Genomic DNA, 25009 nt, shown 5'->3' on the forward strand with positions numbered 1-25009 from the left:
AGCCCTGAAACGCTACGTCTTATTTGGAACTCTGAATGCATTTTCATAAAGGAAGGTCACGCCTTGTGTCTGGACTGTGCAGGACCCACAGGAGAAAACTGTGTGATTCCTTAGGAGCTCTGGGGCTAGGATGGCTCTTTTAGGGTGACATAGTCAGTGCTTAGAACATTGTTGTTAGGGGAGAAGATATTCTAGATTCTAAGCATTCCAGGTTGGAACTTGATCAGAGACGTAGCATGATCAGCGTGTAATTCAAGGACTGACTGTAAAGTCACAAAGTGGCTTATCCCCACGTGGGAATGTCCTCTTGCCTGAAACTCTGGATTGTGCCTGACATGTTTAGCTCTTCTCTCCCCTGGTCCTCTTCTGTGGCTGTAAGAATCCGCTAGTTCTCTGGTTTTGAGTAATAATTGTACTCAAAAACTCATATCCTGATTCTACCAAAAGAAGGGAGGGAGAAAGACCTAGAGAATTTAAGTTTAATCCTTTGATTATTGCCTTTTAGCAAAGAATGCAAAACCAAACACACCAGAGTCTTTGTGAAAGACTCTTGTTTTTTTCCTTAAGAAATCAAATTTCTCTTCCTTTCTCAGGACTCCTGTATGCCTCTTATTCTTCATACGTTTTGGGGAACAGATTTGAAGAATATTTGTGTGGCCTTTTTTTTCCCCTGTGGAAATTGATTTTTTTTCTAAATAAAAAGGATATTTGAAAGGTGATTCATATCATCTTTCTTTTTTTTTTTTTTTTTTAGATTTTATTTATTTATTTGAGACAGAGAGAATGAGAGAGAGAGCACATGAGAAGGGGGAGGGTCAGAGGGAGAAGCAGACTCCCCGCCGAGCAGGGAGCCCGATGCGGGACTCGATCCAGGGACTCCAGGATCATGACCTGAGCCGAAGGCAGTCGCTTAACCAACTGAGCCACCCAGGCGCCCCTCATATCATCTTTCTTTAACATTTTTTTTTTTAAGACTGGAAAGCATGGACCAACAGTTCAGAACGATTGAACAATATTTTTTGGAGAGGGACAAAGTCTGTGCAGTTGTTTGTGTAGCTCTTACAGGAGGGGACAGAAGAGCTAGAGTAAAACCCTCACGCTTGAGGTGAATTTTTTTCCAACCTCAGAAGGGGTGGGCCTGCTCAAAACAGGAAGTAATCACAGTATAGTGGTTTGAGTCATGAGAGAAGGCTTCTGGATTTGCCTTAGCTGTTTCCTTCATGCCCGAAGTCTCCTATTTCTCACAGCACCTGCATCTTTTGCGGGGCACACACCGCGCCCCCGGCACCTGCCTCACAAGAATAATTTGCTGTAAAAAGAGCTAGAGCTGGAGACTGCAACTGAAGAGGGGCTAAGCTTTGAGCAGTTATAGGCAGAGAGGAGAAGTCTCGGGAGTTGGCCTGTCAGCCCTGGCGTACAGAATTAACTAGTACTCAGGGGTCAGTGGGGGACCCAAGAGGGCACAATATAGAACGAGGATGAGAACATCATACTCCCTTTCAACTGTTACCGGATTCAGCACTTTTGTGTGCTACCCATGGCTAAGGGTTTCTCCTGTTAAAGAGGATTTTACACTGTAGCTATATCTGGACATTGACAGTTCTGTATATATCCATTGTGTAGAAATATATTCATATTGAAGTTAATCATTTAGTGAATTGTTGCTTTAGTTTGGGCCCTCTCAGTGATCAAGGACTAGGACATCACTCCAACTCATTCAAATACAAGGGGCTCACTGTGACATCACTACAACTATCATTGTATTATTCTAAGTATATTCTCACACAGACTCTTCTCCCCTACCCCGGGAAGCAGCGGGTTATTATCCTTACTCTGCTGAGGAGGAGCAGGTGTAGAGAATGTGGCCTGAGGCGCGTGGGTGGGCAGCAGGAGTCGAGACTCACACCCAGGTGGTCACTTGGGAGCCATACTCTCTAACCCCTGGACTGCTCGGCCCCTTGAAGGGGTCTGTGCCTATGAAACAGAGCAGAGCTGGGTCTCATGGTGGCCAAAACATAGGTCTGGAAAATTGGGAAGGGAGTCAGTATCTTTCTCAGAGGTCATGTGGTCTCTGCTCAATTGCCTTCTCTCTTTTTCTCTCCTATCTTCTTTTGCTGCTTCATTTTACATATGGCCCCTGAATGGCCAACCCATAAGGCCGCTGGCTGAGACCTCAGTATTTCCTAGCTTGAACTTGTAAGTGAGGGCTTCCTATTGGTCCAGCTCACCGAGCCAGGCCACATGGCCACTGGAGCCTGGCCAGCAAAATAATTAGCTGCCTTTGGGTTGGTTGTTCATCCCAGGTCCGTTGGTGGGCTGCCTCATGCACAGACTTCTTTAGCATCATTGCCCTGAGCAGGGGATTGTGGGCAAGGCAGCACATGCTGGAATGGGAAGCTGTTCATAGCAGGGATTTAACGTCTCTGGTACAAGCTCATTTTACACTTTAATATTGGAAGCTAACTACTTTAACACTTCTGCTACCTTTATAAAGTCTCAGCTTAAGGGAATCTGTATCTGTTATGACTCTTTAGGTTGCAACAGATAGGAACCTAATTCAAAGGGACTTAGAAAAAAATCAGATTAATCGGTTCTTGTAACTATAGAGGCAAAGGTGTGGCTGAATCCAGGTCTCAGACAATATCCTCAGAAATCTTTCTCTTGCCATCTCTTTGCTCTGCATTTTTCTGCATTGGTTCATCATCAAGCAGGCCCTGCGTTCGTGACATCGAGACACTAGCAGAAGCTGCAGGTTTACTAGATGAGACACCTCAGCAAGCAGCTTCTCTTTCCCTATAGTTCCATCAAAATTTCCGATTCTCATTGCCCTGAATTGGTTACATGCCAGTCTTTCAACCAAACATGGCAGCCGGGCTGATTGGTCAGTCCTGGGTCAAGCTGACCCCTGGAGAAGGACTAAACCACCCTCTTATTAAAGCACATGGACTGGGAATGCGGGAGTATGGTCTCCAGGGACAATTGAGATGTAAGTACTCAAAGGAATGGGAATGGATGCTGCCCAGGCAAAAACAACCCATGTCCACTTCAGAATATGTTCAGGTATGTTATGAATAACAGGAAACCCATAATCAAGGTTTTGGGACTCAGGGTAAGCAGTCTGGGTCACTGACCTCATCTTATTTGTATGTGATAATTCCCAAACCCTAGGAAATCCAAAGTGTTTGGAAAAGCCTAGATCTTCGGTTTGTTAGGTCATTAATCCTGGAAGATGATGCTATTAAATGGAAGGAAATTGTTATTAAGATATGCATCTTCTTGGGAAAGTTAATTGCAGGATGGCTTTGCCTTCAGTTTTTATCAAGTATTGGGTTAAGACTTGAAAGGCTTTTGTTACGTGCCCTCTGTTTAAAGTCCAAGTTATTCTGGCATTGAAATGACTTTGGTGAATTACATAAAGGTTTTAGGTAACCTTTCTCAGAGCCTAGGATCTAAGACCCAGTTTATCTAGGTAATGATTAAATTGCCTTGTTTATGTATTAGTGATCCTAACACCCACTGGGAAATAATTGCTTTGTTTTTAACTATCTCATAAATCAAAACTTCAAGGCAGGGAGAGGTTAAAATAGCAAATCCTCTTGCTCACAGATATAGGTTGAATCTATGAAACCTCAGGTCCTGAGCATTAGTTTGGGGGTAGGGGTGTGTGTGTGTGTGTGTGTGTGTGTGTGTGTGTAGATAAACTTTATGCTGACAAAGTTGCCCCATCTCTTTGCTTACTGTACATACTTCAATGGTTCCAGCTGTCCTTTGCAACAAACGATCAGCTTATTTTGCCAAAGTTTTATGGACAGTTGTCTTAATTTCTTTTACTTATTTAAAATTTTATATTTATAGGATTTAAAAAGCCCCTTTGTATGCCAAAATGTGTTTCTTTTCTCTTGACTTTCATTTAATTGTGCAACTATGATTTGGTTTTATGCTGGTTTGAGGTTCTCAATTGCAAACAACAGTGCCCACTCTGGCTAGTTTACACAGAAAGGGACGGCTTTTTAAAGGATATTAAGAGCTCGAAGAATTTCTGGGAGGACCGGAGTCAGACTTGGAGGCCATGCAGCCAGGAACACTACACAAATTATACCACTGGTGGCTCCGGTGGAGACCCTAGGGTGGCTACCAAAGAACATAGGTCCCTCTGCTCATACCAGAGAGTGAGTTCTTTCTGCTGGGCTCCCAGAGTTCCCATCACTGTTGCTTCTGCAAACTGGGTGTGTCTCTGCCACATTCCACCAATCCCCACCACAGTGAATTCCACATGATACCTCTTTCTTTCTTTCCTTTTTTTTAAGATTTTAATCTGTTTATCTGAAAAAGAGAGCAAGGGCATAAGCAGGGGGAAGGGGCAAAGGGACAAGCAGATTCCCTGCTGAGCAGGGAGCCTGATGCGGGGCAGACCCCAGGACCCCAAGATCATGACCTAAGCCGAAGGCAGATACTTAACTGACTAAGCCACCCAGGTGCCCCAGTACTTCCTTCTTTAACCCCACTCTTCTGAAAAGAATTTTTGCATGGATGCTGCTGATTGATGGAACCCAGGTCACATGCCTGTACCTTAGGTACAAGGTAGGCTGGGTAGGCAAATGCCTGACCTCCATCTTGGGGAGGTGAGGACTCATAAGGTAGGCAGTTTCTCAAATGTGGAAGAGTATTCCAAAAAATGCTGTTTGGTCACAAAATATGAGAAATCACTACACATCCTCAAGAAAAGGGTTTTATCTCTGGATACTTTATTGTTCTAAAACAGTGGTTACCATTCTTAGCAGTAGGACTATTCCCTACCGAGTGTAATTTGAATGACCCCAGGAAGGACCCCCTGGCATGATGCCATATAGGAGATTCATTACTTTTAATTAAGCAGAAATCTAGTTACCTCCCAGGCCACACACCTCTTTATTGCCCTTGGTTGCCTCGACAGTATCAGCTAAATCAGTCTCATCCCTTCCCTGTACAAAGGCAGGGGGCTGGTCTATTATAAAGCAAAGATGAGGCATCTGATGCTCAGAGAGGGTAACCCACCTGCCCAAAGTCACATAGCCCATCAGTGAATATAACCCAAGGCTCTCTCCAGAGCCTACTCCCTTAAACAATTCTGCAATATTGCCTTTGGAAACTTGAGGGTTTTCCTCATCAGTAGTGTGTGATGGACCTCTGCTGAACCCCAGCATTGTCCTTCTGCCCCTTCAAGGATGAATTGTGCAATATAAGTGAGGAGTGTGGGATTTACCTTACGTCTTTGCCATGGCTAAGCCTCTGATAAAACCAGGAAATGAGTATTGTTATTTGCAAATGGAAGCTTTAAAGACATTCACTGGAAACTTCTAATTATATGGTTTTCTTTACAGTATAATTCACTATTAGATGGTGCCATGGACTGAATTGTGTCCCCCCACCTTTCCCAAAGTCATATATTGAACCTTAACCCACAATGTGACTGTATTTAAAGATTGGTCTTTTAGGGAGATAATTAAGGTTAAATGAGGCCATAAATAAGGGTGGAGCTCTAATCTGATTGTATCCTTATGAGAAGAGGAAGGGACGCCAGAGATCTCTCTCTTCACACGCACGGAGAAAAGGTTACGTGAGGACACAGTGGAAAGGTGGCCCTCTGTAAGCCAGGAAGAGCACCTCACCAGAAAAACAAAAAACAAAAAACAAAAACAAAAAAAACAAATGGCACCTTGATCTTGGACTTCCAGCTTCCAGAACTGTGAGAAAACAAGTATCTTTGTTTAAGTCACCCAGCCAGTGGTATTCTGTTATGGCGGTCTGAGCAGACTAATATAAACAGATTTGCCTTCAATCCGAACTGGGAGGTAGGAGTGGTTAGTTACATATGGAGCCAAAACTAGAGTGTGAGACCACATCTGGTCAGGGGGGCATTAAAGGCTTTGCCAGGGGTAGTACCACATGAGAAGGGCACTAGATACGTGTTAAATTTAATTGAATATTACTGCGTAGCAATCAATTAATTCAAATTACACTTTTACACTGAAGTCGTTATTTGGTTCAGCTATAGAATAGGAATAATAGGACAGGCACAAAAAATAAAATTCGTCGTTTTGAAGAACAGAGGATGCATTTTAAAGGTTATCAGTTCTGTTCCAGAGTCACATTTTTAAAATAATGACTTTTAATAATAAATGTTAGTTTATTCTAAGATGTTTTATTATTTTGAAATTATCACCCCGTTTCCCAAGTTTGTGAGATAGAAGATTAAAACATTGATTTTTTTTTTTTTTTAGAGGTGTTATTTATTTGTCAGAGAGAGAGAGAACGCACAAGCAGGGGGAGCAGCAGAGGGAGAGGGAGAAGCAGGCTCCCTCTGCTGAGCAGGGAGCCCGATGCGGGGCTCCATCCCAGGACCCCGGGATCATGACCTGAGCCGAAGGCAGATGCTTAACCCACTGAGTCACCCAGGCGTCCCAACATTGATTCTGTTTTAAAATTCAGGTTCCCACAGCCCCATTTGCAAGAGTTAGGGGGTGTTAATACTACTAAGTTGTCCTTCATGTGATTTGCATAAATGCTGCTCACATTTTTATTCCACCCTTTCTTCAGTGGAACATTCGTTTCTTCTCTGAGACTAATGTGGGAATCTGTTAAACTGGCCAACGCATGAACAGCCTGTTCTTACATGTGCAGGAATTCTAAAGGCTGTCATTTTAGATATACAAAAGCAAAACAAAACACACATAAAACACCCCATTTCCACTTGTTTGTAGCTTCCTAGAATAAGCTTATGGTTGTGCTATACTTGTATGCTTTAGAGTTGATGGCTAGGCTGGCCACACGGGCTGGAAAGAACTCGTGTGCACAAACTGATGCTGTTCAGACCTCAGCTTGCTCCCCTCCATCGTGCAGCCTTCGTGCCTAAAGAGAATGCTGTCAACTCACCATCTAAATCAAGAGCTGCATGCTAGAGGCCTGCAGATGTGCTTTATTTGATCTGTAGTGTTTTTGGAATTTAAAAAATTTGTTGCCAACTTAAAAAAGAAAATAGAAGATGTCTCATAAAAATGTGGATTTCAGACTTCTCTTGAAAAATCATAATATATGCCTATAATACTAGTCCAATTCCTACACGGCAGCAGTCAGCGAGCTGAGCAACGCCTGTTCTTTTTAGAGAGGACCCACGCACCCTCGTTCACCAGTCTCCACTCTTCCTGCTGTTAAAACCTCACTCTGCTTTACTCACCCCCCAGGCCTGTCTGCCCCTGTAACATTTGCTTTTTTTGGGGGGTGGTGGTGGTAAAATATACATAGCATAAAATGTGCCGTTTAACCATTTCTAACTATACAGTTCAGCGGTATTAAGTAATATTCACATACTGTGCAACCATCACCACTATCCATCTCCAAACCTTGTTTCATCTTTCCCAACCAAAACTCCGTATTCATTAAATAACTTCTTATTCTCCCCCAACCCAGGTCCCTGGCAATCACCATTCTACTTTTTGTCTCTGAATGTGGCTACTCTAGGTCCCTAACATAAGTGGAATCATGCAGTATTTGTCCTTTGTGACTGGCATATTTCACTTAGCATTAATGTCTTCAAGGCTCCTCCATATCGTATATGTGTCAGAATTTTTTTTTCCTTTTTAAGGCTGATTAATAGTCCATTGTGGTATATGCCACATTTTGTTTATCTGTTCATCTGTCAATGGACCTGGGTTGTTCACCTTCCAGCTATTGGGAATAATGCTGCGATTAACACGTGGGCACAAATATCTCTTTGAGTCCTTAAGCATTTGCAGTTTGGGGCAATTTTCTTGGTAATTTCCCAGCTGTGCTTTCTTTCATTCACTGGTCTCCCAAAGGCAAAGCCCTCCAGGACCAGGCTTTGGCTTAACAAATTAACTTCTTTGGGAAGCGCTGAAAAACCTTCTTCAAGACATCTCATAAAAATGACTTCGATTCCTTAAAATTGTAAAAACTGGTTATTGTGAGATTTTCAAAACTTAATATCATATTAATAAAAATATCTGGAAATACCATCTTGTAATTTAGTCAGTCTTGAATTTAGTTATGAAAAACTCTTGTTTGAGGAAGAAATTTGCAATGTATTAGGTTTTCTTGATCCAAATGAAGCTTGTTCATCTTGCTTTGGTGTGCTACGTATGCTAATGAGACCTTTTTCTGGTAGGTGTTGATAAATGGGAAATATAAAAATAATTTCGATTTTATTTCTGAATTTTCAGGTTGCATTAAGCTGAGAAAAGTGTAATTTTTTTTTTACTGAGTGCTAAATGGAAAGGTCAAATAAATTTTTGCTCTTCTTTTTGACAGAGCACTATTTCTGATTTTTTATTAAGGATAACATCAGCCTAAATATCACTATCTGACATAGGCATATGGCGCTTCCATTTCTTAATTATGCGAACAAAATCTTGATGTTGACTTGGAATTTAGATTATTTAGATAGGCACTGGGCTAGAATTTGGCTTGCTGATATTTATTTACCATTTTGGACTAATGTAGTTGTGGATATAACTTTAGGAAATCAAGAGGGCAACTAGCATTGCTTAGAGAAAAGTAAGCTCTTTAAGAAACAAATTGTTTCTGAGTACTTACAGAAGAAGTTAGAATTTACAAACAGTGGAGATGCAAATCTCTTCCTTAAAGCTGGTCCTCTCCTCATAGCTGTTTTCCAACTACATAAGATTTTAGAGCTTCCTGTTTTGGTGTTTTCTTAAAAGCTTTATGATTGCCTTTCTTTAAGAGTGTTTTATAAACTAGACTTTTAAATTAATGCAGCAAAGCTTTGTCTGAATTACTGCTATAATTTTTATTATTTTCAACATGCCTCCAGTTTTCTTTTTTAAATATTTTGTTTATTTGACAGAGAGAGACACAGTGAGAGAGGGAACACAAGCAGGGGGAGTGGGAGAGGGAGAAGCAGGCTTCCCGCAGAGCAGGGAGCACGATGCGGGGCTTGATGCGGGGCTTGATGCGGGGCTCGAAGTGGGGCTCGAAGTGGGGCTGGAAGTGGGGCTGGAAGTGGGGCTTGATCCCAGGACCCTGGGACCATGACCTGAGCTGAAGGCAGACGCTTAACGACTGAGCCACCCAGGCACCCCAGCATGCCTCCAGTTTTAAGAGAACATGCTAGTCTTTGTGTGCATGGGCACATTTTTTTACTTCAAATGTGCTTAAGCATTAAACCATATTTCAAGGACCAATTCTGTATCTTGATATAGACTTACTGTCTTTTGGTAAGGACTTACCCTTTTTTTATTTTATTTTTAAATTTTTTTTCTTTCTTCTTTTTTTTTAAATTTTTTTTATTGTTAAGTTAATCACCATACATCATTAGTTTTTGATGTAGTGTTCCATGATTCATTGTTTGTGCACAACACCCAGTGCTCCTTGCAGAACATGCCCTCTTTAATACCCATCACCAGGCTAACCCATCCTCCCCCCCCACCCCAGAACCCTCAGTTTGTTTTTCAGAGTCCATCGTCTCTCATGGTTCGTCTCCCCCTCTGATTGCCCCCCCTTCATTCTTCCCTTCCTGCTATCTTCTTCTTCTTTTTTTTTCTTAACATATATAAGGACTTACCCTTTTTTTAAACTTATTTTAAGGTTTTATTTATTTATTTGAGAGGGCCCTAGTGGTTTAGTACACGCAGGTCAGTCTCCAGGGATGTGGAAGGATAAATAGAGGTCATCCAGTCTTCTTTCTCACTCTTGGTCTTCTTCTGACCTAGTCCTAAGGCAGATCTTCTTAGATGTATCCATGCTCCTCCTATGACTCGTACCCCCAGCACAGGCTATACTTCTTGTATCGTCTCTGCCGCCTGCCTTTGCCAGGGTGCTACTTGGGCTGTGTGGAGAGTGCCATCCACATCCTGTGAGTGGCTTACTCTGAGACTGTGCTGTGTGCCCAGCTTCGTGGCCCTGCCTTTGCAGTACATTCTGAATTGTGTTGGCTGGTTGGGGGGCTGGAGTGGGGTGAGGGTGGGAGAGTCCAAGGAAAAATGAGAAAGAGATAGAGTGACGATTTATTATGCTATAATTTCAAATTTGACAATAATGGCTTATGTACCTGTCAGGGCTGCAGACTCTGTTTTGTCAGGTGATCAGACGGGTGCTGCCAGGGCAGAGAGCACGAGGACCAAGGCTTCACTGGTAAAAATGATGGGAGAAGTTGATGAGAGTCCAGAATGGGGAGGTACTTTGAGAAGAAGTTATTGATTATTGCCAGAAAATGGGTGCTAACAAATAAGCTCTATCCAGCCTCATGTAGGCATCCAGAACTCCTGGCCTTGGCCTTCGTAACTCACCCAATTTCTGTTGAAACAGCATCTGTGTGTGTTGACCTTATCAGGAGTAATAGATTTGGAATAAACATGTTTGGTGATGAGCCGCAGAGGGCACAAACAGAATAGCAAGAGATAATGAAATCGCCTCCTGCTTGAGCACCCTTGGGTTTGGAGCTTGGTGTGGGGTCCCCTTGGTTGTGACTATGAACCCTGGAAAGTAGGCACAGACTATCAAGTGTGGTATGAATGTAAGATGTAGTGAATGGGCCCATTGTTTGCCTTTCTTCACTTTTGTCTCCTGTCCTAGTTCTTTTCAGGCTCCTAATGCTGCGTTGACCCTTTTGTAATGTCTTAGACATTACACATCAGGCTATGACTTATGTGAGTTAAGACTACGAAGTATAGGTCAGTTATCTGGGAATTGCCAGCCTTCTCAAACCCCTACACATCCATGACTTCTGGCTGTGCCCATGTTTTCAGGGCTGTGATCCTATTTCTCAGAAGTCACCAGAGAAGTAATCCCTTGTGACTCGTATGTCTTTTCCCTAGCTCACCCTGGAGAAGAGGGAGCACCCTTGACTTGGATGTGCAACTAATTTGTTTCCATTGAAATAACAAATAGTTACCAAGCACCTACTCTGTGCCATCCACTCTTTTAGGCTCTAGGAATATGGGGTTGCAAAAGGCAAGTGAGGGTTCTGCTCTCAAGAAAATAGAATTAAAGTAGAATTAAAGAGAACTAAAATAGAATTCTAATTAAAGTAGAATTATATCTACTCACACCGAGTAGATTGACAATGGGATCATACTTTGTTGGATGGTCAGGGAAAACCTCTGTGAGGAAAGGGGATTTAAATCGAATTGTGGATAACAGAAAGGAACATGTCAAGAGAATAGCAGGGAAAGAGCATTCCAGATGGAGCCACGGGCAGTGCAGAAGCCTGAGAGATGGGAGTGAGCCTGATGGGTGTCACTGGGTTTAGCCTAGAGGGCAAAGGAGAAATGCTTACGGTAAGACTGCCCAAGCACACAGGGGCTTGTAGGCCAGGTTAGTGGGTTCGGAGTTGTTCTAAGGGCAGTGGGAATCTATCTATGAGCTTTAGGTAGGAAAGTGGCATGTTCTTTTTTACATGTAAACAATGGTTGTTTTTGATAAGAATGGATTGTAGGGAGTAGAAGCTGAAGCGGGGAGACTCCTTAGGTTTTGTTGTAACCCCAAATATGACAGTGGCTTGAAAAGGACATAAGTAGTAATGGAGCAGGGGAAAAGGATTAGAGCCCTAACCCAATACTGGGGTTCTTGTCAGACGAGTTTCAGACACAGACACACACAGATGGAAGACAATGTGAAGACAGAAAGAAGACGGCTGGCCATCTACTAGTCAAGAGGAAAGGTCTTAAAAGAAAAATCCTGCTGACACCTCAATCTTGGATTTCAAGCCTCCAGAATTGTGAGAAAATCACTAACTGTGGTGTAAGCCACTCGGACTGCAATGCTTTGTTATGGGAGACTCGGCAAACTCATACATGGAGACCCAAGAGGGGATGTTAAGTCACCATTTGGATGTATGGACCTGGAGAGTCATGAATGTTGGAGAGAGAGATTTGGGGTTTGTCAGTCTAGGGATGGTATTAAATCCTGGACTGGATGGGAGAACCTGGGGTGGGAGCATAGATAGAAAAAGAGGGCCTGTGGCTGAGCCCTAGAATAGTGAGGGCTGAGCAAAGGGAGAGCGAGGAGTGGTCAGTGATAAGTGAGAGGTTACCAGTGTGAGTCCACTTGAAAAGTGACCTTTGATCTTTAGCCTCTTAGCCTCATTTTGGATTCATATCTTGGACCTATTTGTCCTAAGACTCTTCTTTGAATATATGTTTTGGATCTTTGCATCAATCTCCTGCCCTGCAGTGCTTGATCACAATACCATTTCTCGTTTATTAGAAGTAGGGTGACTAACTGTCCCACTTTGCCCAGGACTGCGGGGTTTCTGGAATGTGGGCCCTTCAGTGCTAAACCCAGGACATTTCCAGGCACATTGGGATGAGTTGGTCACCATAATAAAAGGAAAGTTTTGGCAACATTTATTTATTTCATCTCACTGGCTTCAATGAAAGGTGACTGGTCTAAGAGAATGTCATAACCATTAGAATTATCATCTTTGAAATGTTTATTTTTTCCTAGAAACTATCTAGAAATGGGTACTTCCACCATGAAACAAGCTTAACAGTGAAAAGCAAGTTTGAGATACCATTCAGTTCCATTATCCCCTACCTAGTTTCATTTTAACAATATTTTCTTGGCTTGAGTTTGTATCATTAGTAATTTCATACATTTTAGGGTGTACATTTTGAGTAATTATCTCCCCAGTGATTTTTAAGCATTTGCTTCAGTTAATTGAACACTTTAATGAGCCCATGAACAGCATCTTTGGCATTAGACAAAATATAAAATTGGAGCCAGCCACTATTCACTGGGTTTTAGCTGGTCCGAACCTAACAGATATTCAAAATCTAAACACAGGACTAAGTTGGTTTACCTTTCGTGGCCCTAATCTGGGTGAGTGGAAAAAATGAGGTCCTTCAAGTGTTCAGGTCCAATAAGGAGGGCTCCTGAATCCATCCTGAATACTTGTTATTCGTTCATATCTCCCTGGCCTAGCTTGGTTCTTAAGTCCAAGCCACCCATCACACTTGGTTCTGCCCCCTCCCTCCACCTGTCCCCTTTCCACCTCTCTCATCCTCAGGGCCTTCCTGGACTGGGCAGGAGGAAATATTAGACACATTCCCAGCTCCATCTGACCAGTGCCCCACTCCCACATCACATGACATGGATATAACTTTATACTCAACCAAACATATGTTCCTGCTAAGGCCAAAACAGCCTAAAGTCAGGGTCAACTTCTGTATTATTTTCTTAGGGCTGCTGTAACTAATCACCATGAGCTGCATGGCTTAAAACAACAGAATTTTATTCTCTTATAATTCTGGAGGTTGGAAGTCTGAAACCAGGGTGTCGGCAAGGCCATGCTCCCTCTGAAGGCTCTGGGGAGAATCCTTCCTTGCCTCTTTGAGCTTCTGGTGGTTGCCCACAATCCTTTGCATTCTTGGCTTTCGGATATATCACTCCAATTTTGGTCTCTGGCTTCATATGATGTTCCCCTCTTAGTGTGTCTCTGTGTCCAGATTTTCCTATTCTAAGGATACCAGTCATTGAATTAGGGCCCTCCCTAGTTCATTACGACCTGACCATAATTTGATTTCACCTGCATAGACCTTATTTCCAAATAACGTCGCATTCACAGGTACTAGGAGTCAGGACTTCATATCTTCATATCTTTATGGAGGACACAATTCAATCCACAAGAACTTCTTGTTGATTAATCCTGTGAAGAAGAGCATTTGCTCATTAACAGGGCTTGGTGAAGTCAACCACACACTCAAGATAATAATTGCTGGCTTTCAGGCTTCAATTCTGATGCCAACTCCAGGGTGCTTTTTTTTTTTCCCATACCAACAAGCAATTAACTCAATTCTGGCCTTACCTACCTGGAGATAGTGACTGATCCCACAGGTTAAGAGCTGAGTCCTAAAGTCTGCCCTCCCCGCTTGGATGCCAATCACAAGTTCAGGCTGTCATTTGTGCATTTGACTGACCAACTATAAATCAGAGGTTCTAACAAACCCTTCCTTGGGTTCCATTAATTTGCTAGAGTGGCTCACAGAACTCAGAGAAACATTCTACTTACTAGATCACCAGTTTATTATAAAAGGATATAACTCAGAAACAACCAGCCATAGGGCAAGGTATGTGGCAAGGGACTCAGAACTTCCATGCTTTCCTGAGATGTCACTTTCCCCACACCTCCATGTGTTCATGAACCCAGAAGGTCTCTGAACCCCACACTTCTGGGTTTTTACGGAGGCTTCATTATATAGGTATGACTGAGTAAGTCATTGGCCACTGACCTCAATCTTCAGCCTCCTCCACTCCCCAGAGGTCTGGAGGGGGACTGAGTTCTAACCCTTTAATCACAGGATTAGATTAAACCTCTGGTGGTGATCAGCTCTCATCCTGAGATGACCCAGGGGCTTTCCAAAAGTCACCTCATTAACATAACAAAAGCCATCTCCGATCGCTCTCAACACTTAGAAAATTCCAAGGGTTTTAAGAGCTCCTTGCCAGGAACTGGGATGAAGATCAAACATATATTTCCTATTATAAATTATAATATCACAAGGCAGGATGGGGTAGTGAAAATGGTACAGGACGTGGAGTCAGAAGTACCTGAGTGCGCCCTTAGCTGAGGTTTCGCTCGCTGCAGTTTCGCTTCCCGACGTGTCAGTTTCCCTGGGGACAGCTGCGCAGAAGTAACCTCTCCTCCTTCTGACGAATTGTCAGCCAATCAATAGGAGCGTAACGCTACGTCACAGTGCCCGCGTCACTCGTCATTCATGTCACTGCATCTTGCCCCGTAGGCATTTTATCATCTCACATCATCACTAGAAGGAGGGTGAGTACATAGTGAGATATTGGGAGAGAGACCACAGTCACACGACTTTTATTACAGCGTATTGTTATAACTATTCTATTTTATTATTGTTGTTGTTAATCTCTTACTGTGCCTAATTTGTAAATCAAATTGTATCATAGGTATGTACTTATAGGAGAAAACATAGCATAGATAGGGCTCGGTACCCTCCTCAGTTTCAGGTATTACTGGGGGTCTTGGAATGTATCCCCTGTGCACAAAGGGTGACTATTGTGTTTAAATCTTGGCTCCACTACTCATCTGAGAAGCCTTGGGCAAGTCACTTACCTTTTCTGATTCAGTTTCCTTGTTTATAAGACGAGTATCTTATCTACCACGCATAGTAGCTGTAGTGAGGTTCACATGAGATAGTTTACACAAGGCGTCTGGCTGAGTGTTCGATCCATGTTATCAATGCTATCTCACTTCACTGCCCTTTTATTTAATTTATTTTTTGAAGACTTTTTTTTTTTTTTTTTAGAGTATGAGAGAGAGAGTGAATGCTTGGAAGAGGGAGAGGGAGAGAGAGAATCGTAAGCAGGTTCCACGCTCAGTGCAGAGCCCAATGTGGGGCTTGATCCCAGGACCCTGAGATCATGACCTGAACCGATACCAAGAGCTGGATGCTTAACTGACTGAGCCACCCAGGCGCCCCTAAAGATTTTATTTTTGAGTAATTTCTACACCCAGTGTGGGGCTTGAACTCACAACCCCAAGATCAAGAGTTGCATGCTCTACTGACTGAGCCAGCCAGGTACCCCCTCTCACTTCCCCTTAAATTGAGCTGACATCATGTCAATTAATTTGCAAGTTTCTTTGTACTCTTCATAGAATTTAAACATTATAACTGTATGGCTAGTGTTGAGATTATTAACCAATCTGAGCATTACTCAAGTTTTGTATTTTAAGAGTGACTCTTTTTGGGTGTGATTGATAATTTTGGAAATGCAGTAGGGAATGTCTTTTCCATCACAATGTGGGTGGTGTAAGGTCCATCACAGGAAACTTTATAGATAATCAAGTACCTTGGAGTGATTAGAAACAACTGCCTTAGGAATTTGGTTGGAGTCGATTAGCCCTAATGATTTCTTGTGGCTCTGGGCCATCTATTTTATCCTCAGGAATTTGTGAGGTATTTAGGGGCAGGATTTGCCTCTTTCTGTTAACTACCGCATCAGTTAGGAATTATGTTTGGTTGCTGGGAGCAGAGCTGATTTCAGTGGCTTAAAAACATAAGGATTTATTATTTTTTCTAACAATAAATATCGGGAGGTAGTCAGTCCAGAGAAGCTATGGCTGCATCTTGGTCCTTGGGACCCAGGACTCTTACAGTTTTCTGCACATTTCTCTTCTTGAGATAGCCTTATATGGGAAAAAAATTTGCAAATCATGTATCTGGTAAAGGATTAATATCTACATATATAAGGAACTAACACAATAGCAAAATAATAAAAATAATAATTTAAAGGGGTGCCTGGGTGGCTCAGTCAATTAAGCATCCAACTCTTGATTTCAGCTCAGGTCATGATCTCAGGGTCATGCCTCTTGTTGGGCTCAGTGCTGGGAATGGAGCCTGCTGAAGATTTTCTTTCTCTCTGCCCCTCCCCACCCTATGCTTGTGTGTGCATGCTCTCTCTAAAAAAATAATAATAAATAATAAAAATGGGCAAAGGACCTGAACAGACATTTTTCCAAAGAAGATATACAAATGGCCAAGAAGTACATGCAAAGATACTCAACATCACTAATCACCAGGAAAGTGCAAATCAAAACCGCAATGTGATACCACTTCACACCTGTTAGAATGGCTATTCTCAAAAAGACAGAAGATGACAAGTGCTGATGAAGATGTGGAGAAAAACGTACCCTTCTGCACTGCTGGTGGGAATGTAAATTGGTATAGCCATTATGGAAAACAGTATTATTAAAATATTAAAAAGATAACTACCATATGGTCCAGCATATATATATATATATATATAGTCATAAAAAAGAAGGAAATCCTGCCATTTGCAACGACATGGAAAGACCTTAAGGGAATTATGCTAAATGAAATAAGTCAGACACAGAAAGACAGATAATGTATCATCTCACTTGTATATGGAATCTAAACACAAACTGAACTCAGAAGCATAAATTGGTGGTTGCCAGGGGTGGGGGAAATGGGTAAAGGTAGTCAAAGAGTACAAACTTCTAGTTATAAGATGAGTAAGTTCTCGAGAGCTGATCTGCAGCATGGTTACTATAGTTGACGATACTGTATTGTGTATTTGAAAGTTGCTGAGAGAGTAGATCTTAGAATTCTCACCACACACACACTAAACGATAATTCTATGAGGTGATGGATATACTAACCTTATTGCGATAATCATTTTATAATATATATGTATATCAAATTCTCATGTTTTATACTTTGAACTTATACAGTGTTATATGTCAGTTACTTCTCAATAAAGCTAGAAGAAAAAAAAAAGATAGCCTTATAGTCCAAGATGGCTCCTGGAGCTGGAGCCATCACTTCCATGCTCCAGGTAGAAAGATGGAGCAAAGAAGAGGCATAGAGCCATAACTCCCAGCTGAATCAACACTCAAAGCCCTACCCTCCCATTTTATTTTTGTTTTGTTTTGTTTTTTAAATCTCACTAACTATACTGGTCTGTAAGGGAGGCTGGGGAAATGCAAATATTTTTAGTAGGACACTTTGCCACCCAATAATACAGATAGGAGAGAATGAATACCTTGGCATGTAACGGTCTCTGGCTCTACTCTCTCAGCTCATTTGATCATACCCTTTATGATAAAAATGCATTTCCTTTTGCCCAACCACAATTATCAGTCATACTGAAGAGTCACTCATAAAGAACTAAAGAGTAGTTTTTTTCCCTAGAGCACATAGGGTAATTCTTTAACTCATGGGAACTTAGTGAAGTCATTCATTTATACAAGTGGTAAGTTGTTTGTGTCTCCTAAATGTCTGGCAAGGTACAAGGTTCTGAGGACAGAGCAATGAGTAAAACAGGCATAGTCCCTTCTCTCCTAGTTACAGACCGGTGGAGGAACGGAGGAACGTGAATCAAAGTGGCATATAAAGACATGAAGAATTCCTATGTGGTGACAAAAAATGACAAGTCTTAGGTAAAATAAAAGGAACTCTCTGGGTACAGAGTTAGGGAAGGCTCTTGACTGTATGGATGAATTGAAATTTGATGGATGGGTTGGAAATAACTGGTTGAAGGAGCTGTGTGGGTAAATAGCATTCCAGGAATTCCAGGCATTCCAGAAGAAAGAATAGTACAGATGAAGGCCAATGGTGGGAGGAGCATAGAAAAAGGCCAGTTAGTGTGACTGGAGCACCAGAAGCAAGAGGAAGCACGCTAGGACCGGAGATTAGAGAGGTGGGCAGGAACTAGCTTTGTGGGGATGTGTTAGGCATGTTAAGGATTTCAGTTGTCCTCCCAGGAGCAATGGGAAGTCACTGAATTTTAAGGTGGGGTGGGGTTAAGGGCATGTGAAATGAACAGATTAGCTCTTTGAAAAGATTACTGTGTTAGAGGATAGACTGGACTGGATTGAATAGTGGCAGGCAGATTAGACAGGAGTCCAGGTAAGTGATGAATGGAGGCTTGGTACAGGATGCTGGTAGTTGTGGGCATGGAAAGAAGTAGATGGATTCAGGAGGACAAATGTAACTCTGGGGTGGGGGCCACTTGACTTTTGAGGGCTGATGATGTTCCAGATGTGTCTTTCTGAGATACAGAATTTCATCTTTAATATGAAAGAGAAAGTGGTTATATTAGATTTATTGATAGTAACGTTAGATTTATTGATAGATTAGATTGATTGCTCAATTTCAAAATTACCCAGACTTGGGTTAGGATGAGATTTGATCCTGGTTTGGTTCTTAGTGCAATGTTTTTGATTTCATATATTTTTCTAACCCTCAACTCTGGGATATTAACAAAATGTACACCAAAAACCTCTACACTCTTGTACAGTCATGAGAGATGCTTAGGTGATGTATTCCTTGCTGCTATGAGAGTTGTTAACTTTCTTCATTTACCCAAATTTGAAAATTAAAGAATCGAGAGGTTTCAGGTTAAACATGGTGCCCAAGTGCAATGTTTATTATGCAATGTTTACTGTCCCCCATCCTTAATACCACCAAGATGTCAGAGAAAGGATTATACAGCATTAACTCATGAGGACAAAATGAATAGGGAAGGAGATGACTGTATGCGAGAGATCCCAACAAAATTTTAAGATATGGAAAGCAGATGGATTAATGGTAACTGATTGGGGGTTTAGCTTTTCCTGCTATAGCCAATAATAAGCAAGCTGCTTTGTGTCACAAACTCAAGACAATCTCAGGCATTGGTGGCTCTAGATACCTCTGAAGGTGGGGCTGATAAGAGCATTAGTTTAAAAAGGATTCCCTCCCTCCACTTATGGTGCTAGACAAGTACCCTTCCTCCATTCTGCATAGATAAGTTTATGTCTAGAGAGGTTGAACTTGGGAGTTCCTGGACTAGAGGAAAAGTCAACAGATACTCGGCAATACTTGGAGACCTTTTTAGTTGTCGGAACTTGGTGGGAATTTGTTACTGGCATCTAGTGGGTAGATGCCAGAAATTCTGCTGAATATTCTACAACACACAGGACTGCCTCACAACAAAGAATTATCTGCACCAAAACGTCAATAGAGCTGAGGTTGAGAAACTCTTGAGTTAAGTGAAAATCTGGGGTGAGACTCCCTGCCTCCTTACCCCACTGTAGACATGGGCATGCAAAGGCACTATAGGAGATGGAAGAATATCTTGATTGGGAAGCTGACTAGCAAAGACAAATACGCGGACATCTGTATATGTCCCAACAGTGTGACAGGTTCCTGCCAATCACTCATTATAAATTCTACGCACTCTCCCAGAACTTCCATTTATCTTTTTGAGACTGTCTTAAATATGACCAGAGAGCAAAGCCTCACCAGATAGCTGAGGACAGTCTCTTCCTGAAAAATGAAGAAAAAAATTAAGAGGAAAAAAGAAGAATCTAGAAAAAAAATAAAGAATACAAGCAACAGAAAAAAACATTAAAAGTAACTTATTATAGTATCTCTAGAGAGGTAAGAGATACTATTGCACTTCTTAAACTAGACCACTATGCTATTAACAAGAAAGGGATATTGATAAAGCAAGTTATTAGAAATTGAAACTATGAGAGCAGAAGTAAAAATGAAGGGTTGGATAGTAAGGTTGAAGAACTCTTAGAAAGTACAACAGAAGGACCAAGAGATGGGGAAATAGGAGAGAAAAATAGAGCGATGGAGGAAAATCTAAGAGGTCAACATCCAACTAATAGCCATTCCAAAAGAACATGAAGGAAATCAGAAAAGAAAAAAGAAAAAAAGAGCAAGAAAGTTCCCCAGAGGACAAGAGTTTCCAGATTAAAGGGCCTGCTGGGTGCCCAGTACAAGAGATGCATATCATCATGAAATGTTATACCAGGAATGAAGAAAAGTCTTAGGAATTATCAGAGACAAGAAGAAATCAGTTATCAGGGGAACTAGACTTTTCAACAGAAACCCTGGAAGCTAGAAGTTAATGGAGCATTGCCCTCAGCGTTTTGAAGGAAAATTATTTCCACTTAGAATTCTGTATTTTTGCAGAACTTCAGGCAAATGTAAAGGTAGAATAAAAGCCTTTCCAAAGTTATGTGACTGAAGGTATTTAACTTCTATGCATCTTGACTTAGGAATATGCTGCAACCTTAGGAGGATGTGCACCATCAAAAAGGAGTATGAATCAAGACGGAGGAAGCCATGGGACTTGGGATCAGGTCAAGGACCCACACCGTAGAAAGAGAAGGGAATACCTGATTTAAAGTGTGCATTAGGCCAATGGAGCTTGGGCAGATTGTAACAGGAGGATGGAGCACTCCAAAAGGGATGTCTTTAAGGAAAGCAAACGAATACTACATTGTGTAATAAATGCAATGAGAGGAATTTTAGAGAATTGTGGGAGTTTTCAGGATACAATAGTGAAAGTTATATAGAACATTAAATAAATGAAAAATGAGGCAAAGAAAAGAGGATGAACAAGAAAGGAAATCTATTCTGATCATGCATTTAGAGAGCACTCATTCTATGCCAGGCACTCTTTTCAGCGTTCGCACATAATTTTTCGTTTAACCCTCACAGCAGCCCATGAAGTGGGTGTGGATACAGTTTTCATTTTACAGTTACGGAAAATGAGGCACAAGGCCACATAGCTGGTACCTATTGGAGGCAGGATTTCAACCAAGGCAGTTTGGGTTCATAGTCATAACAGTGTAAATTCTATATTGCTTTAATCAAAATAGTGATGTTACTCTTTCGAGGTGACAGTGGGGTGGAGAAATGGGAGGAACTAATGTAACTGCTAGGTTTTAATCTTTGACAGTGGGAAGTAGTAGATAATGTCACATGGGAAAGGAAAACAAGAAATAGCAATAAAGCATCTAATATAAACATATGGAGGTTATGATGGTAGGAAATAGCTAAAAAGAGTTGGGAGTTGTTACCTGTGGGGAATGGGACAGGGAGGTGGAACGAGGTGGGGTAACAGGATGCTCATTTTTCTTTTAGCCTAACGGTGCGATTTGACTTTCTAAAACAATATACTTGTATTATTTGATTAAAAAAAAGGTTAAATAAAGATAAAAGGAATAAAGGAATTTTTTAGTTTTATGTTGGATCACCCAGTTGGAATCTAAGCTGCTGCACGGGAAAGGGTCCCTGTCTCCATCTACAGGGGCACTGCACCTTTGATATTCATGGCTGTAGCCATCATGCTGTCGCTGCTTATGGGAAGGCTTGTAAGGGGTTCCAGAATGGTGTGTGTAAGTCCAAACCATGCTGAGCTGGTTTGAAATACTATTCATGGATCGTTTCAATTGAAGGAAAGTGTCTTCTTGGCTTGGGTTTGTAGATTTAATTAGACAATTTCAGAATCAAAGTTGTGCTGTTGTCATTTTAGGGTTGAGTCAGACTTTATGAACTCACCGGCAGGGGAGACACTTAGGTCGTATTTATTTATTTATTTATTTATTTATTTATTTATTTTTAAGAGTCTTGCCTCCTGCAGCTATTTTTTTAATCCTTATACACCAGAAGAAAAAGAATCATTGTTAATAAACACAAGGAGTGAAATACATTGATTTTTCTTTTGCTCTTTGGAAGTAGGGGGAGGAAATGCGCACGTCTCAGTAGTAATTCTTGTTTTTGTTCTGAGTCCTTTATTGCATTATTCACCCAGGGACTGCAGAGTGATTTGAATCAGAGCTGTGGTAGAAGGGCCTCAGCCAGCGATGGAGAGGCAGGCCAAATACTCCCATGAATTTGCAGCCCCATTACAAATGCACCCTGCTGGGAGGAAGCACTCAGTTTCTTTTGCCAGAAAGTCTGAACAGAACAGGCTTCTATTTAACCATGTGTTATCTTGAAAACTCTCTCTTCTCATTTTTTTTTTTTTTCACAGTCTGGAGATTTCTTTAGTGATGCCTCCCATCAGAAAGAAAAACGATGATTCTAGCAGTGACTGAGGAAATATTAATTTCGAATATTCAATAACACATAGGGATGTTTTCCTTGTGGGGCATTTATGGAGATTGCATATTTTAGACCATTTGGAATGGATGTTGGGGGGAGGTAGATCCTCGCATCTACCTGTTTTAGTTGAAGAAGGATTTGGGGAGAAACTGGAATTTAAAGAGGCCTTTTAATTTTTATCAATTTCTATCAGGGACAGAGAGCTCCTGTGTCAGTCATATCTCCAAAGAGAGGTTTACTCCTCCAGTTACTGCTTTCTAAAGGGCTGTTACTTGAAAACAATAAGCACAAAGAGACAGTGTCTTAGGACAAATGCTGATGCCTTTTTATTCCTTTTTGCACTCTTAGAAGTGAAACACAATTAGCTAACTTAGCTGCGGCAGCATTAGTAAGTAGCTTCATGGGAAGAGTGCAGAGTGGTGGGTTATGAAACCAGATTTGGGAAGGCAATTTAAATACAAGGCTCAACCTGTTCCTTTCGTTGTGTGATTGCTATAAAGCAAAGCAGTTGATTAGGATCACATGCATAGGACCACCGGCCACTCCTAGCTCACAGCCCCACCAACAGACCAAATTCTTGTTTCTAGGATTGGTCTGGCAGCTGCTGGCTTCCATTAGGCTTGGTATTGGTGGGCACCAGCCATGCCCAGCTGAGCGTTTCTCGAGTGCCTTGTAAAGGGGCTTGCAGCTGAGCTCTTTAATTTTTAAAATATGTTTATTAAATGATTTCTGTCTTAGTTGGGCCTACTATAACAAAATGCCACAGAGTGGGTGACTTAAACAACAGATACCGATTTCTCCCTGTTCTGGAGGTTGGGTAGTCCAAGATCAAGGTGCCAGCAGATTTGCTGTCTGATGGGAGCCACTCCCTGGCTTGCAGATGGCCTCCTAGCTATGTGCTCACACGGCCTTTTCTCCGTGCGCGGTGCATGAACATGGAGAGAGAGTCTCTCTTCCTGTCTTATAAGGGTACTAATCCCATTATAAGGGCTCCACCCTCCCGACTGAATCTAAGCCTAATCCCCTTGCAGATGCCCCACCTCTAATTACATCACGTTGTGGTTAGGGCTTCAACATAGGAATTTGGGGGCAACATAAACATTCAGCTCATGACAATGTTCTATCTATTTTTATTTTTCTTATGATGATGAAAAGGCAATCATCTTTATTTATTTTTTTTTTTTTAAAGATTTTATTTATTTATTTGAGAGAGAGAATGAGAGAGAGAGAGCATGAGAGCAGGGAGGGTCAGAGGGAGAAGCAGACTCCCTGCCGAGCAGGGAGCCCGATGCGGGACTCGATCCCGGGACTCCAGGATCATGACCTGAGCTGAAGGCAGTCGCTTAACCAACTGAGCCACCCAGGCGCCCAAGGCAATCATCTTTAAATACCAGTATGATGTCTGGCTTAAGGTATGTGTGCAGTACTTTAGCTGGCTGGCTGAGACAGTGGGAGAATTCGTAGAAAAGAAGTGTAGGGGTACCTGGGTGGTTCAGAAGGTTAAGCGTCTGCCTTCAGCTGAGGTCGTGATGCCAGGGTCCTGGGATTGAGCCCCGTGTGGAACCCCATGTCAGGCTCCCAGCTCAGCGGGGAGTCTTCTTCTCCCTCTCCCCCTGCTCGTGCTGTCTCTCTCTGTATCGCTCTGTCTCAAATGAGTAAATAAAATCTTAAAAAAGGAGTGCTAATTTGGAAGAGGAGAGAGAGTGTGCATGTGTAGGAAACCAATGTGCTCTTACCTTCTCGTTATCTGAATGCTTCTCAACATTCAATCAATCAGGGGAGTAAATGGACTAACAGTTTTTAAGCCCAGGGACTGTTTGTGCCAAGGTCCAGTCGTGTTTTCGTTCAGTATGACACCAATACTATTAAAGACTAGTTTTCTGTAGGAGAGGGGCTTTGTTGAGACAGCGAATACCAAAGGATTCATTAGAGATTTAACCTCAAAAATAATGTGCCAATGCATTTGAATTCTAAGCAGACCCAGTTGTAGTCTGGTCATGCTGTAGTCATGTGACTTATTGACATTCTGGTAAACAGTACATTTTTAAAAATTATTATTATTTTTTTTTTTAAAGATTTTATTTATTTATCTGACAGAGAGAGAGAGATAGTGAGAGCAGGAACGCAAGCATGGGGAGTGGGAGAGGGAGAAGCAGGTTTCCCGCGGAGCAGGGAGCCCGATGTAGGGCTTGATCCCAGGACCCTGGGATCATGACCTGAGCCAAAGGCAGATGCTTAACGACTGAGCCACCCAGGCATCCCTAAACAGTACATTTTCTAACATTATTGAAAGCATGGAATATTTTGTTCTACCTTTTTTTTTTTTTTTTTTTTTAAACAATAAGAGACAAACCACCAAGAGAAGGGGTTTCAAACTTGGGGAGCTTACATAAAATACAGACACCAGGACTTAGATTCAAAACATAAGGATAGGGGCCCACAAATCTGAATATTTAACAAATGCCAAAGATAATTATGCTGCACATGGTCTAAGCATCAAACTTTGGAGAAAAACACCAAACCAAACCACAAAAAAAATCCGTTCTTCAGACCCTCTCTAGCACCAAAACTTGTCCCATATATCAAACCCTTAGGCCTTAGTATGCTCTTGGAAGCTTGGC

At 41.8% G+C, this 25009-nt stretch overlaps 1 protein-coding gene across 4 annotated transcripts in view; it reads left to right on the plus strand.

Annotated features, from left to right (window-relative positions):
- NCALD (neurocalcin delta) overlaps positions 1-25009 on the plus strand; it is a 373056-nt gene that overhangs the window by 17303 nt on the left and 330744 nt on the right. The window lies entirely within an intron of this gene.

Source organism: Halichoerus grypus, chromosome 5, assembly GCF_964656455.1.
Source record: "Halichoerus grypus chromosome 5, mHalGry1.hap1.1, whole genome shotgun sequence".
Taxonomy (NCBI): domain Eukaryota; kingdom Metazoa; phylum Chordata; class Mammalia; order Carnivora; family Phocidae; genus Halichoerus; species Halichoerus grypus.